The sequence below is a fragment of the Carettochelys insculpta genome, chromosome 2 (assembly GCF_033958435.1).
Source record: "Carettochelys insculpta isolate YL-2023 chromosome 2, ASM3395843v1, whole genome shotgun sequence".
Classification (NCBI taxonomy): Eukaryota; Metazoa; Chordata; order Testudines; family Carettochelyidae; genus Carettochelys; species Carettochelys insculpta.
The window spans coordinates 143,919,487-143,938,393 of NC_134138.1; the positions used below are offsets into that span (position 1 = coordinate 143,919,487).

Here is an 18,907-nt window from a genome sequence, read left to right on the forward strand (position 1 = left end):
ATAAATTACTCTATATCAGATACTTTAATTTTTTATCTTCATACGTACATATATTTTTCTTCTTCAATGGGCAAGGAAGGCATAGAGCCCTTTCTATCTGTCCTTTCCTCTTAAATTCCAGTGTATTAATTCCCACTTCTTGCCTCCTGTCAAGATCTTCAGAACTGTGTAGTGATTTTGGTTGCTTGAATTTTGGGGCACTCAACCTCAAATATCTTAAAGGGGCCTGCTTTTAGAGGCACCTGAGATCACTCATCGGTCTTGAAATCTTGACCCCTATATAATCAACAATTTTTAGGACACATTCAAAGTGGTGGCATTCCCTCTCTGATTCTTTATAGTGGCATATACATGTAATAAATGCAGTCCTGCTGTGTTGTATACTAAACAAACACCACATGTTAAAATAAGCCTTACAAAGCTTAATTGTCTTTTTTTTCATTGTATTTGAGAAAATTAAAGCACACAATTTTTTAAAAAAGATGAAATTGCCCTTTGCTATGTATGTCTGGCTTCTTATCCAAAGTAATTGAGCTCATCATACCACAGCTCCCTGGTGTGTCTGTTCAGTCATTTTTACCAGCAAGGATGCACAGCTGGGTCAACCAATTTGCTTCAGTTCTGTGCCTTTATTTATTGGATGTGGAGCTATTTCATTAAAGTGTCTTGAATGAGATAACCAATCCCTTAAATCTGGATAACTTCTACCAGCATACATATTTTTAGTCGTTTTTGTATTGCTGATTTAAAGATGGACCAACGGATGGCATACGGGGAGTTTACAATGCAGTCTCCGAGTTCAGAACCCTTGTGTTTGTTGACAAGCATATAATCTCTGTCCCTCAATTGGAATGTCCTCTGCCTAGCCACCATTGCTCATTTCTCTTATTTCCCTCCTCTTTTCTTTCTGTTCTCTTAGGTTGGTAATTTTATTTTTGTATGTATTTATATTTAAGAAAGGCAAGCACAACTGGATATCAAACCACACTGCGGAATGCCTAAGGCAGTAGGAAAAAGGTCAAGAATGACATCTGGCTAGCTGCTCAGGGGCTAAAGGCAGAAAGAAACCTGGGAGGCATGAATCCAGATTCAGAGGCTTCTGAGCCAGGAATAAATCTGGGAGCACAAGGCTATGAAGTCAGGAACCAGATGTGAGTTTTCCTGAGTCAGAAAAAGTCTAAGTCAAGGGTGGGGAACGTTTACTTGGGGCCACACAAGTGAAGGGCAAAAAAAACTGGGGGGGGGACAGGTCTATAGGGTCTGGGCAGAAGTTAGGGTGCAGGAGCAGGCTGGAAATTGATTGTGTGGGTGAGAGGAAAGGTACAGGAACAAGCTGGGGTATATGCCTCTGTGAGAGGAAGGATGCAGGAGAGTTTGAGATGTGGGGTCTGGAAGAGAGGTGTCAGGGCAGGAGTGAGGAATCTTTGAGGGGAGAGGTCAGGGTAGGGCTTAGGGGTCTGGGAGTGAGGGGACAGGAACGGGGTGTGGGTGGGGAGTCTTGGCAGAAGGGGGTGAGGAGAAGGGTGTGGGGTCTGGGTGGGAGGGTTCAGAGCGGTGAGGAGGGGTCTCAGAGGTTGGGTGCAGGGAGTGGGTGGGAGTGGGGATGGGCAGTCAGGGTGGAAGGGAGGGTGCACAAGAGTCGTCAAGGGCATGGTGTCTGGGTGATGGGGGTGCACTTAATTTCTCATCTCCAGATGCATATGGTTCTGCACCACCTCCCTCTAGTCCCAGCCAATGCCCTCCACTCTACTGATTCGTCAGAATTCCAGAATACAAGGGAGAACGCCTATGTTTGCTGTGATGAGGAAGCAGTAGAATTCTAAAGGAATAGCATGGTTATATTTATTTTCCAAACAATAGAGGAGGGAAAAGCAAAAGCATTAGACACGCATTTTACATTTTGCCTAACCAGTGGTTCTTGACCTTTACTGAAGCCTGCACCCCTTTGGTTCTCAAAATATGTTCTTTCACCCCTTATCAAAAATTGTTGAAGTAGGTCAGTTCTTTAAACCTAAGCTATATCATAACTATAGAAGTAAAGTGATAGAATTATACATTTATTTTGATTTCACAGTAAAATTAAGAATACATGAAAGATTACACTTTTTTTTAGGTTAACCAGCTCAGTGACTCTTCTGCTATTGCTTTTGTTCAATGATATTCAAGAGATTAGGAACTTTTTTTGAAATATCCACATGCATGTCATCACTTGCCTTTAAGCAGTTTCTGACCTTTGTTTTGATATGTAAGAGTGATGAAAATGCTGTCTCACACAAGTATGTAGTCGCAAATAGCACAAGGATCTCCAGTGCTGTCTTTGCCAGTTGTGGAATCAATGGTAGTTGAGCACACCAGAAATTCTCAAGCTTCATTGTGTCAAACTCCATTTAGATTCATCCATTGGCTCATAATTCTATGAGATCATCTTTCATCCAATCACTATTGTTGATGGAATCCAGGTTAAAAAGAAATGGATCAAGTATCCATTTCTTTGCCCATCAAGATCTCCAGTGGAAAAGTATCCTTGGAAAGGGTCATTCAACTGTTGTAAATGTGCTGTCACTTCAGTTATGATGGTCCTTCCTTCATTTTCTGAAACAACTGTTCCTTCAAGCAAAGGAAAGGTAGTGAAATTTCTTTTCTCAACACGCTTTATTCAGACTGTAAGTTTCCGGAGCAGATACCTTCACTCTGGCCATTACTGTGTTCATCACGGTTCCTTGCATAGTTCTGTTGAGTTCATTTAGATGTGTGAATACATCTGCCATGCACGCTAGTCTAAGGATAACCTCTCTATTTTCAAACTCATCAACTAAATTACTGCTTTGGTTACAAAGATACGAGTAAGCATTGAGCCAAGGGTAAGCCACCTCACTTCTGTATGGAAAAAAGGACAGTGTGCTTGGCACCAGTTTCTTTGCAAAAAGCATGGAAGAGGCAGTGATTTAGAGCATATCCTCTGAAGAAGTTTATTGTGCTTACTGCAATAGACAAAGTATCCTTCAATTTTGTAGGCAAAGTCTTTGTGGCAAGTACATGATGGTGCAACATACAATGTGTGATCATGATGTGAGGTACTTCTTTCTTTACATAGGCAACAAATCATGATTTTTTTCCTAGCATGGCAGGGGCACCATCAGTGCAAATTGATCTGTACATATCAAGTGTTATCTTATGCTTCAAAAAGAAGTCTTTGATGAGGTTAAACACATTGACTCTTTTTGTAGTTAATTTCAATGTTTCATAGAAAAAGAATTCTTCTAAGATTTCTTTCTCCTTTATATACTGCACAAACACCAACATATGACTGCAGCCATCTATGTCAGCTGACTCATCAAGCTGAATACCCACTTTAAGAGAACTAGCTTTAATATCTTCTAGAACTTGCTGCAAGATATCCTGGCTCATCTTATAAATTATAGAACAGATCATGTCATTTGACAAGGGAACCTGCTGAAGTTTCTTTTGTGCATCTGGTCCCAATACTATTTTTGCCATTTCCAGTGCAGAAGGTTGCACTAATTCCTCAGCTATTGTATGAGGCTTCTTTTCCTTGGCACACAAATATGCAGCTTGATAGGATACTTGGCGCAAGGGCTTCTCAAGTGATACAAACCCAAACATCCTCATGGTTCTGCTACGATCCAATTGTGCCCTTTTAGAATTCAGGGTGTCAAAGGTCATGTCAAGCAGCTGCACCCCCCATGCTGTTGGTTGAAATGTTCAGACAGCTTTGATGGTTTGGGATTGGCATTTGAAAATAACGAGCTGCACAGTACACATTGCAGCCCTTGAGCTTCATCCTTCGCTGTTGTACAAGTGGAACTATAATGAACATGATTGTCTTTCCATTTGCATTCCTTTGACATGGTGCTCTAACCAATGCACTAACAGTTAGCGGCTAACTGAATTCAAACAAAGCCACTGCACTGACCCATCATCATCTACGCATGCATCAAGAAATACCCTGCAACGTGGTGGTACACTGTATTTTGTAGCAAGATAATTTAACTACAATTATCTTAAAAACTGGAAAATAAAATTTTTGTTTGTATATTACAGTATTAGTTAAAAATGTACAATGTTAATAAATGCATAGGGTAAATGTAACAAAGTAGTTGTACTTAAAGTGCCTGTGCTTAATTTGTGTTTTCAATTATTTACCTTAAAAACTTCTTGTCTCGCACCCCCAGAAAGGGCATCACGCACTCCCAGGGGGTGCATGCACCCCAGGTTAAGAACCACGGCACTAAATCACTTTGATATTAAGATCTATTTCAAACTCTCTGAAAAGTGAGACATAAAATTCCTGTTGGCTATAAAATCCAGAAAAAAATGGTTAAATATCATCTAATTCTATTGAAAATGAATCCATTAATATTCTACCCTTGGGATAGAACATGGCCGGGCAGTGGGAAGGGTGGAGGGGGTGAGAAGGATCAATTTTATTAACATAGATCTGCATCATCATCATCATCATATGCATTATTTTTGCTGTGTCAGTCCATCTGTACAGAAAAGGTTCTACTATGTTCCTCCCCCACACTGTACCGGTCCCAGCCCTTCCCCTGGCCAGTGCACCCAGCCATCAATGCAGCCCAATCCTCATCCAGTGTGTGATGGAGCCCCCGCCACACTGTGCCAATCTCATCTCCTCCCCGAGCCAGTGCAAAACCTGGCCCAGTCCTCCAATGGAACCTCCTCTGCACTGTGCCAACCCCAGCCTTTTCCCCAGCCAGTGCAGGGCCTGTACAAGCCTCCCCAACCCACACCATGCCAGCCCACCCCGTCTCCCAGCCAGTGCGGAATCTGTACAAGAAGTTTCTGTCTAGAATTTTCTTCAAGCCCTCCTTCTGCTTGCAAGCGGAGCTGCAACAAAGTCTCTAGTATCTTTTTTACAAATTATTTTCCAAGCTATTGTAAGTTGTCATACGATCAAAGCGAAACTGCTATAAACTGGTGAATAGTGCGCAAAAATATTCTTAGATATTCATTTGAATTTCGAAGTGAATTCTGTTTTAGACCACACCTGTGACTTTTTGTGCAACCTTTCCTTTTCACACCAATGTTTATATGTTCTGTTAGCAAAAGTAGTGGATTTTTTACCAAATTATTCACTGATAACAATTTTCTAAATCCATTAAATGCCCGTAAACAGTGTACAATTTGAAATGCACATCCATTTGTAATTGAATGGGATAGGTAAAGAAGGGAAAAGAATCAGACTTTTAATATTAACTGGTAGTGACTGATATGCAGACCTAAGAACTAGTGACTGGAAAAATCCGCAAATGGTCTCCATGATAAATACATATGAAAATCTGTTTGCAAAAAAAAATTCATAAACAAAAGAAATACAGCTTGTTTGATCCAGTATTCATTACAAATGAGCAAGGAAGTGTTCTTATTTACATTATCCTGTCTTTTGCTCTTTTTGGGCCAAGCATTTCTTGAGACAAGAAGTGTTTACAACCCAGTGATGAAGTAGCATAATAAATTATTAATTATTTGCATCTAAAGTGACATTTATTCTCTGAAGCAAAAAAGCAGAACATAACAAAACAAAAGAAGGGAGAGATGGTTTTGTTTCTCACAGTTTAAATTAATTCACTTAGGAGTTGATCGAGGTATTTGTGGTGAAATACAATAAATAAAACAACTAGAATATGCCAACCATCTCACCTCCAGCAAAAAGCTACCAAATCCCCTAATTTGTCTTGAGTCTACCTCCCCATCTCACCCTGAATAGTACTTCAATACTTATATGGCTCCTGGTATATTAAAAGGATTGTTTGCACAAATACTGAAGACAGTAAGTGATGCAGAACGTTTCCAGTGAGTTTTGTGGTTTTAAATGTGAGCACCTATGCTGGGAACCCAATTCTAAAGGTAAGTCAATCCCACCTACCACTGGTAACAGTATGTACAGTATGTAGCTAAAGGCTTCAGTCAAAAGCAAGTTGAACCCCCACCATGGCATGGATCTCCTCTCAGCATAGAAAAGCTAGGGCAGTGGGAAGGCAGGTTCTGGCAATGGGGAGCTTTAGGCTACTTTACCCTAGAAATGCTGCATCACCATCACCTCAGCTACACCACTGCAGCTGCATCTCTGTAGCACATCTGGCAAAAAACGCTCTGTGCTGACAGAATAACTCCACTTCCATAAGAGATGATGACCATCTGTCCCATATTTGGGACACCAAGAAGCCATCCCTACTTATTTTTTAAAAGGGACTAATTGTCCTGTATTTGGGCCCTTTCCCAACTGACCTTTTTGCCCACAGCAAAGCAGGCACAGCTGCTGCCCAGAGAGCATGCAGGTCACTTCCCTGAGCCTCAGGGATGTGTGGGCACCTGTGGCATCCCTGCCACTTCCCTGTGGCCCCGGGGGGTGCTGGGGACTGCCACTTTCCCTGGGGTCCGAGGGAGCACTGGCAGCTGCCGCCACCTTCCCAGCTCCCCAAGGCTTGGTGGAGCCGGGAGGAGCCGTCTCTCCCCCATATCTCCCTGTCCTGTATTTGGGACAGGGAGATATGGGTGTTCTATATGACTGTGGCGGTGGGAGAAGCTCTCTGTCTGATATTGTTCTGTCCACACTTAGGCCAGTGTAAATTACATCACCCAGGTGTGACTTATTACACTCCTAAGCAATGCAAGTTACACCAAAGTGGTAGCGCACACCTGGCCTTTCATTCCAGCAAGGAAAACTTCCAGCTACTGGCCACTGCAGGAGACTTTTCCCACTGTCCCCTCTACGATAAGTCTTTCCCTACATCAGGGAAAGTCTACAGTGCTTAAAATAGCAGTGCACGTGAGGGAGGCGTGTCCTGAGCATTGTTCAGGTCTATTTTTATTAGCCTAAGCAGTGGCTCACCACCTATACTGCTGTTTATACCAGTGAGGGGGGAAGGATGTGTGTGTGTGTGCAGTGTATGCACTGTACATGCTAGCATAAGGAGTGTGCAGTGTCGGCATACCCTGAGAATTGCCATCACGTATTCAAAGGACTGACATGTCTGATGTGATTAACCTTGTCCACTAAAAGAGCTTAAATTGAAAATGCTCATGATTTTTAAATGAGCTACTGATAAAGAATTATTTGAAGAAATTACATGACAATTATTTTCAGACAATAAACATGTGACAACCTCCGCACAAAGAAGAAAAGATTTGTTTTTAAAAATATTCCTTGTGAATTATATGTCCAGCTCTACTAACATGGACCTGGCTTTTGTCATTTTCTCAATATGAGTAATAACTTTCTCTTTGAAGGAAATCATTGGTAATGTTCATTGAGCTGTAGGTTTGGTGACATTGAGTTGATATGGTTGAAGAAGAGGAGCAGAATTGGGTCCTTTATTAGGCTTTGTCTGCAGGAAATCCCATTGTTGATCTAAACTACACAACTTCATCTACTCGAGTAGAGTAGCGGAAGGTCTCCATGCTTTCCAGAATGTCTTCTGTGCAGTAAGGTCGGTAGGGCTGCTCCCTTGTCAACTCCAGCTATTCTGCCCATCCTGGTGGAATATTGGTGTCGACAGGAAAGTGCATGGAGATCAATTTATCCTTTCTAAGCAGACATGATAAATCAACCACTGGTAGATTGATCACTACAGCATAAATCCAACACATAATGGAGACAGTCTGGATGTTCTGACAGGCCTTCTGTCAACAGATAGGATTTCCGGGACACAGGGCAGCCCTGTCTGCTGTGTTTGCAGTTGGTCATTTTGTTGAGAGAGCAGTGGTTGTCTGTCGACAGAACAGATCACTCTTTCAAGCCTCTTTTCAGTCTCACAGCAATCTGTTGACAGAAGTTTTGTCAGAAGATATTTTCTGACAGTAACTTCTTTTGACAGATCGCTGTAATGTAGACATAGTGTACATGAACTAAATTTCTACTAGGAGGTAAAAGGGGGCTTCACAATGCATACTGTAAGTCAAATAATTTGGAGTATTTAGAATCCATGGAGAAAGTGAGTCCGAAAACCAGTCTTCATAGAGAATGGCTTACTAGCACCTCCTACTCTTTTCTATAATTGGTCTAAAGTCTGAGGACCTTCAAGAACCACTCCTGGAAGAGTGTTAATTTTAAAATGGAGATCTTGTAGCCACCTTTTATTTTAAATTTATGTTTGTTTGTTAACAGAAATTGTCTTTGCAGTCTGAATACTAAGGCACTGTGAGAGAGACAATTCGACAGATAATCCGTGGTCTGACCCATATAGCCAAGCATGACATCAGAATTCATTCATGATCAATTATCAGTCAGTGTTTGTGTTACAAGTCCATTTTAAAATTACAGGACTGAGTTCAACTCACACTGAAATCAATGAGAATATTTGCATTGACCTCAGTGGGAGTTGGATCAGGAGCACAATTAATTTAAAATCAGTGCTTAATATATTGCAGTTTAGAATGTTATGAATATATAAATCTAGCTACACAGGCATTCACACAATGCAATTAGTGCTAATTTTAGTTTAAATGGGCCACAGTACCACAGGGCACTGTATAAATTCATTAGCTAATCAAGATATATTTGATCAGGAGCTAAATCTTGCATTAATATTTAATATGAAATTTAACCTTATCCTTTCCACATTATAGAACTTTGTTAAGAGAACTGCACTACAGCAGGAACACGAGAATCCATTTTATACCCTTGTTTTCTTTTCTTTTCTTTTTTTAAGAAATAGGATATATTTTAGTACATGGATAGAGTTCTGTGTTCTGATAGTTGATATGTCTTGCTCATAAAATAGCAATCTATTAATCCCTGTTAATGAAGCAGGATTGTAAATTGTATTTATTTATTTTTTTATTGTAACTACTGTGGTTTTTTAAATGTATGTTTAAAAGAAATCAGCTTTGAAGTGCATTGCTCGTAGCTATTAGACTATATTAATAGTATTTTTATAGAGCTATCCACATACACAATGTTGGATTTGGATGATAAACTTGAAAACTTGGTGTGGCACTGACTAGCCTGACAATTGCTACTTCCTTTGTAAACAAATGCTATGATCATATGTATGCCACAACACAAAGTTAGTCATATGTTTTTTCACTATTCTTGGTAGAGAAAGCACAGATCGCATTTTCCTTTCTTGCAAGCAAAAGCTGCGTCTACATGTGCACGCTACTTCAAAGTAGCGGCACCAACTTCGAAATAGCGCCCGTCGCGTCTACACGCGTCGGGCACTATTTCGAAGTTAACTTCTACGTTAGGCGGCGAGACGTCGAAGTCGCTAACCTCATGAGGAGATAGGAATAGCGCCCTAGTTCGAAGTTCAACGTCGAAGTAGGGACCGTGTAGACGATCCGCGTCCCGCAACGTCGAAATTGCTGGGTCCTCCATGGCGGCCATCAGCTGGGGGGTTGAGAGTTGCTCTCTCTCCAGCCCCTGCGGGGCTCTATGGTCACCGTGGGCAGCAGCCCTTAGCCCAGGGCTTCTGGCTGCTTCTGCGGCAGCTGGGGATCTATGCTGCAGGCACAGGGTCTGCAACCAGTTGTCAGCTCTGTGTATCTTGTGTTGTTTAGTGCAACTGTGTCTGGGAGGGGCCCTTTAAGGGAGCAGCTTGCTGTTGAGTCCGCCCTGTGACCCTGTCTGCAGCTGTGCCTGGCATCCCTATTTCGATGTGTGCTACTTTGACGTGTAGACGTTCCCTCGCTGCGCCTATTTCGATGTTGGGCTGAGCAACGTCGAAGTTGAACATCGACGTTGCCGGCCCTGGAGGACGTGTAGACGTTATTCATCGAAATAGCCTATTTCGATGTCGCAACATCGAAATAAGCTATTTCGATGTTGGCTGCACGTGTAGACGTAGCCAAAGAGTTCGAAATATTGGTCAGGTATAATACAGCCAAAATTATTTCTCTTTATATCAAATAGCACAATATCAATTACCATAATAGTGAACTGCACCAGAAATGAAAAAGATGTCAGTATAATTACCATACAATTTGTCAGTTAATATTGTGTGAGCTCAGATCTATCCTGGGACATTTTAGAAAAATCCCATAGAGGTGACCTAGATCCTTCTCTACATAGTTTCCACTTCTCCAACAGAACTAGTGTTAGTAATTTGTTTTGCTCATGTGAGTGTGTGTGTCTCATGTACAGTGGTTGTACTCTGTATCAGTTGTACCTGCTGTCTGTACCAACAATTTCAGAGTGTTATCTTCACTATCCTCATGTAGACAATTAAGAACCTTCACTCTATCAACCACACATGCAAAGGTTATTCAGGCGAGGTCCAGATCTTTGCTGAAACCTGAAGCCCTTTTAATGTAACATTGGGAGCTTCTCTCATTAAGTGCCACTATGAAAGCAGGGAGGGCTATTTGCTACTTCATCCATAACTACAGGAACAGTTTGCTAGAATGTGGAATTAGTCATGCAGTTTCCCTGTCCCCATTTCGCTTTGCTTCTGACTGTCATCATATCCATCCTACCATGATCTGTTAGGTATATTATGCAGTGCATATGTTTGTATGGATATCACATGCTACTCCTTAGTTGTACTGCATTTTGCTTTTGCTCTGAAATACATAAAAATATATGTTTAAAAGTGAGAAGATGCAGTATTCAGCAATGTAGCATGTGTTTTTTCTCCTGGCATGCAAAGCTTTCAAGTATGTTTTAATAGAATATTTTGCACTTTATTAAAATGTAGGCTAACTTGTATGTGTGTATCTAAGTGTACATTTCATAGTCATAAATAATTGAAACAATATGGGTGTGTCTACACTAGCACAATGGCAAAATAGCATGCATCGTGTCTACATGCGCTGTGTGCTATTTCAACGTTGAAATCGACGTTAGGCAGCGAGACATTGAAATTTCTATTCCCATCTGAAGATGGGACTAGCGCCCTACTTCGATGTTCAATGTCGAAGTGGGGCATGTGTAGACGATCCACGTCCCGCTACTTCGCAATAGTGGGGTCCTCCATGGCGGCCATCAGCTGAGGGGTTGAGAGACGCTCTGTCCAGCCTCTTCAGGGCTCTGTGGTCACCACATGCAGCAGCCCTTAGCCCAGGGCTTCTGGCTGCTGCTGCTGCTGCTGCTGCTGCAGCTGGGGATCCATGCTGCATGCACAGGGTCTGCAAACGGTTGTCTGCTCTGTGGATGTTGTGTTGTGCAGGCCGAGTGTGTCTGGGTGGGGCCCTTTAAGGGAGTGGCTTGGGGCTTTGCTGGCCCCTTATTTTGACAGGGAGCACTTGTGTGTGTGGATGTTCCATGTTTCCTTCCGTGGTGGCTCCTTTCGACGTTCTCCATTGCTACTTCGATGTTGAACGCCAGCGGCACCAGCCCTGGAGGATGTGTAGATGATACGTGTCGAAGTAGCCTATTTCGATGTTCTTCGAAATAGGCTACTTCAATGTAGTGTGCTAGTGTAGACGTAGCCTATAGGTGTAATATGAGTGGTTTAATATTACTGTGAGAATATCTCTGTTTCACGTGCTGGCTTTTAAAATAGATATTTATGTAACTGGCTTCTGCACTGGCTTTACATTTAAGTTGCTATTTTAAAAAGGAAACCAAAATTGAGGAATAAAAGATAAATGGATATTGTCTACAAATGCTAAAGTGCAATAGTGCAAAGGTTCTTTTGCCTGACACATTCCATAATGAAATGGCTACTGGAGAGGCGAATTGATAATGCAGAGGTTAACAGGGCAACAGGAACACTTTTGAAAATGACTAGATGAGGAAAGCGGCAATGAAAAACAATATGTTTGCATTATTTGCAGAATTGTGTTATGTCTCTTTCACTTGGACATATAAAATCTTTCTTAAGTAATAAAGAAAAGGCAAATAGTTAAAAACATAAAAAGAGAGAAACTCTACTGTAAAAAATGGGACGGTATTGTACCTGCATGCTTGCAACTTTGAATCCACACTTCCATTTAATACAAAGTTTGTCAGGCATTTAAAATTAATGTTTATTTACCACACTCAGTTCATGCAAATAACTCAAATATTAATAGTCTCAGAGGGAATTACTCAAAAATAACAAAAATAATGTTGATTAAGCACAGATTGAATTTCAAAGTTAAACACTAGAATAGCAAATTGCAATTTATTAAATACTTTGCATGCTTTTACTACATTTTCAAATATATTGATTTCAATTATAATACAGAATACAAAATATACAGTACATACTTTATATTGTTTGTATGACAAGTATTTGCAATGTAAAATAATGCATAGTATTTTTCAGTTCACCTCATACAAGGGAAATCTCTTTATATGAAAATACAATTTACAAATACAGATTTTTTTCGTCACACAACTTCTTTCAAAAATGAAAATGTAAAACTTCAGAGGGAACAGGTCCCCTCAGTCTTACTTCTTATTCAGTCAATTACTAAGATAAAAATATTTGTTTATATTGACAGGAGATGATGCTGTCTTCTTGTTTACAGTGTCACCTGAAACTGAAAACAGGTATTTGCATGGCATTTCTGTAGCCAGCCTTGCAAGGTATTTACATGCCACATTTGCTAAACATTCGTATATGCCTTTGTGTTTGGGCCACTATTCCAGGTTACAAGCTTCCATGCTGGGAGTGCTCATAAAAATTTGTGACTGCACTCTCTGGAGGAAGAAATATATGTCTCCAGCTTTATTTTACCAGCATTCTGCCATATATTTCATGTTATAGTAGTCTCAGATGACGACCCAGCACATGCTGTTTGTTTTAAGAAAGCTTTCACTGAAGATTTCTCAAAATGTAGAGAAGGTACCCTTGTGAAATCTCTAAAGGTAGCTACAGCACTCAACCCAAGGTGTAAGAACCTGACGTGCCTTCCAAAATTTGAGAGGGATGAAGTGTGGAGCATACTTTCATAGATCTTAAAAGAGCAACACTTTCATGTGGAAACTACAGAATGCAAACCACCAAAAAAGAAAAACAACCTTTCGTTGGTTGTATCTGACTCTGATTATGACAATGAATACGCACTGTTCCACTCTGCTCTGGATTGTTATAAAGTAAAACCCACAATCAGCATGGATGCACGTCTTCTGTAATGTCAGCAAAAGCATGCAGGGACACATGAAAACATCTGGCGCATAAATATCTTGCTAAACTGGCTACAAAATTGTCACGACAATGCTTATTCTCAATGTCAGTGGACATTGTAAACAAGAAGTGTTAACTCCCACAAATGTAAATAACTTATTTGTCTGAGCAATTGGCTCCGTGAGAAGCAGGACTGAATGGACTCATAAGCACTAAAGTTTTCTATTGTTTTACTTTTGAATGCATTTATTTTTGTATCGAATTCTACATTTGTGAGTTCTACTTTCATGACAAAGAAATTGGAATAAACTATGTGCATTTAGTGAATTGAAAAATACTATATTTTTCATTTTATAATGGACATATTTATAATAAAATATAAAGTGAGCACTGTATACCTTTTTATTCTGTGTTGTAATTGAATCAATATATTTGAAAATGTACAAAACAGCCCTAAATATTTAAATAAATGGTATTGTACAATTGTTTACCAGGGTAATCTTGGTTAATTTTTAATCACTTAGCAGCCCTAATTAACACTGTATCTAAATTTTACCGTTTCCTGTATCTTATATTCTGTCTTCTCTTAATCAAGTATTCTTAAACATTTATAAGATTATTTTTCAAGATATATTGGTCTTCTTTTATTGCTTGAAGGGGGCTCCATCCGTCAGTACTGAGAACAGCCTCTCTCTATCCTGTTTAGTGATGGATGGCGGAACAAGGAGCAATGGTCTCAAGTGGCAGTGAGGAAGGTCTCAGTTGGATAGTAGGAAAAAACTATTTCACTAGGAGGGTGCTGAAGCACTGGAATGTGTTCCCTAGAGAGGTGGTGGAATTTCCATCCCTAGAGGTTTTTATGACCCTGCTTGACAAAGTCCTGGCTGGGATAATTTAGTTAGGGTTAATCCTACTTTGGACAGACCTCCTGAGTTTTCTCCCAGCCCTAGAAGTCTATGATTCTGAGCGCCTACAATTGCTGGGAGTTTATTCTATTTACTTTTAAATCACTTAGATTATGTTGAGGTATTTGTGGTAAATAAACAGTATGTTCATGGCGTGATGTAGTTTCTCTCATATCTCCCTGGCCCCTCACGTCTCAGATAGCACATTGATTTTAGGCTGCAGCTTTCAAATTTCTGTTTTAGCTATCAAGTTTGCAATTTTACATATCAGCCATGCTGAAGACAACCTTTTGCTATTGTTGTTAGACAGCATCTGTTAAAATATATTGGAGCAATTTCATCTGATATTTGTGCTGGAGCTTTACATAGCACTTTTCATCTCAGAGGGTCCCAAAAGCATTCACGTTGGAGGATTTACGTGTTCTGCTTTTTACAGTGAAATTAAGTAGTTCACAGCAATAATATTAGTGTATACCTTGTAGTGCCAATTACTAGTATATAGTTACATTACACAACAATTCAGGAAATGAATAAGATGATCGTGTCCAATTAAAAGCATAGAGGGAATGTAATTACCATGCTGCCTGTAGCAACACAAGAGTGAATACCGATCTCTGGACAGACAATTAAGAACCAGGGCACAAACCTCTCATTGAGCATAAGCAACTCTAACAACATAAGATCTTAAATCTGGAGTCACAGACTGTTCCGTTGAGTACTCCCATCTATTTTGCCACTCAGGTGAGTGTATCTGTAGCTGAGTCCCCCAGGTAGAGGGATGATCTAGTGGTTAGGTCCCAGCATTAACTGAGAGCCTGGAGTGTAGGACTTTGGCCACTTTCAAAAGTTTGGGGCATGGCCCCAAGAGTCCACTTTCCCCATCTTCAAAGAGGTTTCTTTCAGGTTGTCCCCCAGGTGCCTAGGGGAGGGATTGGAGGCTTGCATCCTCCTGCAGCAACCCAGCAGGCAGCTCTGGCTCAGGTCCTATGGATGGAAGAACCAGCTCCTGCATCTTTGCTGGCCAGCTCCTAACTCAGCCAGGTTTCTTATGCTCCCTCCAAGCCTGGCACTGACTGCAGGTGAACTAGGGCAGGGCTCATTGGGCAAACTGGCTTTGTTTAGTCCCTGCACTGCCAGGCCCTCCTCTCCCTCGCTCATAGTACCTGTGTTATAGATGGTCCCTTACACTAAGAATTACAATGTTTGGTTACTCCCAATATAAAGGAGCAATCAATTACCCTGTCTCACTTGTACCTTAGATCTCACACTAAAGAAAATATGTGGCAAATCCAACATGAAACTGTATAAAGATTTAAACAATAAGACAACAAAGCAGTTATTTACAAGGTTAAAGTGAGTAACCATATATGTATAAATGAAGTACAATTTTAAGTTTCAGATGGTAATAGAAGTTTCCACAATAAGCAAGCTCTGTATGTACTTTAGGGCTAACCCAGGTTAAACAGCTGGGAATCTCTTGCTTATGCCAAGAACACTTTGCCCCTACAGATTCTAAGCAGCACAGAGATGTATTTCCTTCTTGCAAGGGGTTTTTAACTCTCTCCTCTCTTGTGCTCTGAGCTGATGGGAGGAATCCACTTGCATCCTCATCTGCAGGGAGCAGAGAACAGGCATAACAACCCAAAGTCTTTGTCCTCTTTACCATGCCTCAATAATCCATCTGGTGGCAATGGACTCTTTGGCAGCATCTACACTAGCAATGTATTTCAAAATTAATTTTGATATAAGGCCCCCTTTCAAAAAATACTGTAGAGCATCTACATGTTATGCCCTATTTCAAAATTCTAATCAATGCAATGGGACCCGCATTTCAAAGTTACTCTTCCATTCCAATATGAGGAAGAGCTCCCTACTTCGAAGTAAAATTTCGAAACAGGACATTTGTAGACACTTCCCAGTCCACTCTTTTGAAAGAGTGGGTCTTCCATAGTGCCAGCCTGCAGGAGCACAGAGATGCTCTGGTCAGCCCAGGATGGGCTGTGTGGTTACCGCCCGCTGAGTTTAACGACTTATCCACCCAGCAACCCATTGCAGGAAGCTGAGAGCATGCTAGTTGGAGCAGGAGCGCGAGCTCCCTGCAGCATACCCTCCCACTGATGACAGAGATGTGAGAGCCACCACCAGGTGGCAATGGCCAGCAGCCAGGAGCCCTGTGCCCACCCCAAGAGGCTGTCTGGTGAGTTTAGCCAAGGGTTCCAGGAGCCAATCCAGCCACCCCGCCCCTGCCAAACAAAAGGGGCCTGTCCTGGACTGAGAATGAGCTCAAGGACCTCCTCAGCCTTTTGGGGGAAGAGGAGGTTGTGCTGCAAACCGAGGTACTGCATTGGAACGTGGACACTTTCATCCTCCTGTCAAAGGGCCTCACCACCCAGGGCACCCCAGCTGCACAAGCAACCAAGTGTGGTTGAAGGTTAAAGAACTGTGGCAAGCGTGCTGCTGCCCACGTGATGCAGGCATCTGGTCGGGGGCACCAGCCAATCTCTGCCCCACTATGAAGAACTTGACCAGCTCCTCAGGCTGAAGCAGATGGCACCTCTGGAGCATCTGGTAGACACTGAGGACCCATGTCCAGACCCCGAGCTGGAGACAGAGGCTTCAGAGAAGGAGCTGGGACCATCGGGAGAAACCATCCCCTGCCCGAAGGAAGGGGAGGCTGAGGCTGGGAGAGATGATGAAGGTTCCAGCGATGGGACATTCATCATTGCCATCACCTCCAGGTCATCCAGCTGGGATGCTTCCAGCCGGGCTTCCCCCGAGTTCATGAAGGGACCAGCAGGTAGGTAGCGGGCGTTTGGGATGCCCTGGGGCCTGGGGAGGGAAACCCCACCCCTGCCACAACCGGCACCCATACCCCTGCACAGATCTAGTATCAATTGAGTAATTTTGTGCAATATTACCACTTGGTACCTTTTCTCTCATAATCTTAGGGCACTGGCTTATTTTCCATTCACTTATGTTGTCATTTTTTGTCTCCGAGGCCTAAAATAGTAAAGTGAAAATCTTGCAGATTTCATTCTAGAGGTTCCTGTGTCTGTTTGTTCCATTCATGTCTAATACTCTAATGCTGATAAATCTTAAACTTTTAGGATCCTACACATTAATTATAATTTACACACAATGAATGTATTATAACATTGATAAATCATAGCATCACACAATAAATGGATAATAAGTAAAATCACTGGCTATAGAATTTTAAAATTAAAATATGTGGGCCAGCTCGGTCTGGAGTAACTTACTCACATACGGTGTTATTTGCAAGGGCAAATGGAAAGCCCCAAGCCAGTGCTTCTTTATTTAAAGTGTGTTAAAAAGGTGTTGAATCAGAGTTTTACAATTTATTGTAAAGATTAATTTTTGCATCAAGAATCCATGTCCATTCTAATATGGCCAGGATTGGAGAGTTAGAATGCTGTTCTAGCTGTCTTTACTATCTAGTGTGTTCGTTCTGGAATCAAAACTAATAAGTGTCACCACAAGCACCAAAACGATAGTTTTTAATTGAATGAACTTAACATTCATGAAAGTGAGACTGTTAATGTTGGTAAAAGACAGCTACAGTGGGATGACTCTAATGAGATACACTTTCCCATGTCTACAATTATACACAAACTGCGGCCTGGAAAACTGCTTCTGTTCCAATCCAAGGACTCTTACAAGCAGAATCTGTCTATAGCACCAGTGTGCTTGGTGATTTCATGGTGTGAATCTACACCCTATAGTGAATTCTCTGTGACCACCAATCCATTCCCTGGTTTGACAAAGAATATGCTAAATCCAAAACCAGGCTACTAGAGGAAAAAAGCTGAATCCCACATGTGTGAATATCATTTATTCTGTTGGGAAACCGTTTTAATTTGTGGAAGGAACTTGCTGTGTGCTGATATATACAGATGGCCAGCACTCTAAAATGATCTCTGATCCCATTATTTGAGAGCTTACAATGGGAGAGTGATACAGAAAGCAAAAAAGCAGTGTTATTTTCATGAGGCCTGTTAGTAAGTTGCAGGATTCTTCAAAAACAAGTTGACAGTGTTTGCAATCAACACTTCACAACTGTTTCCTACCAGGAAAGTCAGTCAGGTTATCCATCCCAATGTCTATAGTGAGACCTCGGGCACATTTTTCTCAAAGGAACAGTGTGTAGCCACATAGACTTCGCTGCCAGTCAGCGCTCTCCATTAGTTTTAAATAAAACCTACTTAAAAATAGACTGGGTGACCCTCTCTGGGGAGAGTCAAATTTTCTGAGTAGGCTGCCGCTTCACCATTCCTGGAGCAGCTGAAAGTTTGTGGAGAGAGCAACCAGGAGGTAAGCAATTGCACAATCCCAATCTCTGTCTCCAGATGGTTCTTGAGCTATCAGTGATGATATTATTTATTATTCTTCTCTACGAAAAATGTACAACACATGGTTTCATGTGGTGGAGAACAAGTCTCATTTGTCTTGATGTTATACCATTGTTTAAATTTGTCCTTGTTTTAAGATGAGCTGAATGCTGGCACTCACTGTTGAAGTGAATGGAAGCTTACACTACGTCTATGCTAGCAAGTTTTTTTGAAAAAACTGGGGGTCTTTCAGAAAGTCCAGCAGAGTGCCTACGCACAACATGCGTTCTTTGGATGTTGTATTGGAAGAACACAACACTTTTTCTGGAAACCTTCTTCCTTTCCCAGATGAGGAAGAGCACCTTTCACCAAATGATTCATTCAGAAAAGAACGTGTATCTGCCCCGAGGAATGTTCGTTTGAAAGAGCAGTCCTCATGGTGCCCCAAGCTTCTCATGCCTGATGAAGAGAAGCTGGGGTCTGCATCTGGCCTGTGGGACGTAGGTTCCCCATCACTGTCTTAGAGATTGAAGTATTTCTGCACTGCAATTGTAGTGGTACTAATCAATGAAGCCACAGCAACAAGGGGCCGTGCAGGCTAGAAGCTTGAATATGT

At 41.5% G+C, this 18,907-nt stretch overlaps 1 protein-coding gene and 1 pseudogene across 6 annotated transcripts in view; one reads left to right on the top strand and one right to left on the bottom strand.

Moving 5' to 3' along the window:
* CDH18 (cadherin 18) overlaps window positions 1-18,907 on the top strand; it is a 1,028,199-nt gene that overhangs the window by 161,262 nt on the left and 848,030 nt on the right. The gene's annotated exons all lie outside the window — the stretch shown is intronic.
* On the bottom strand, window positions 2,139-3,869 carry LOC142008289 (protein FAM200C-like; annotated as a pseudogene).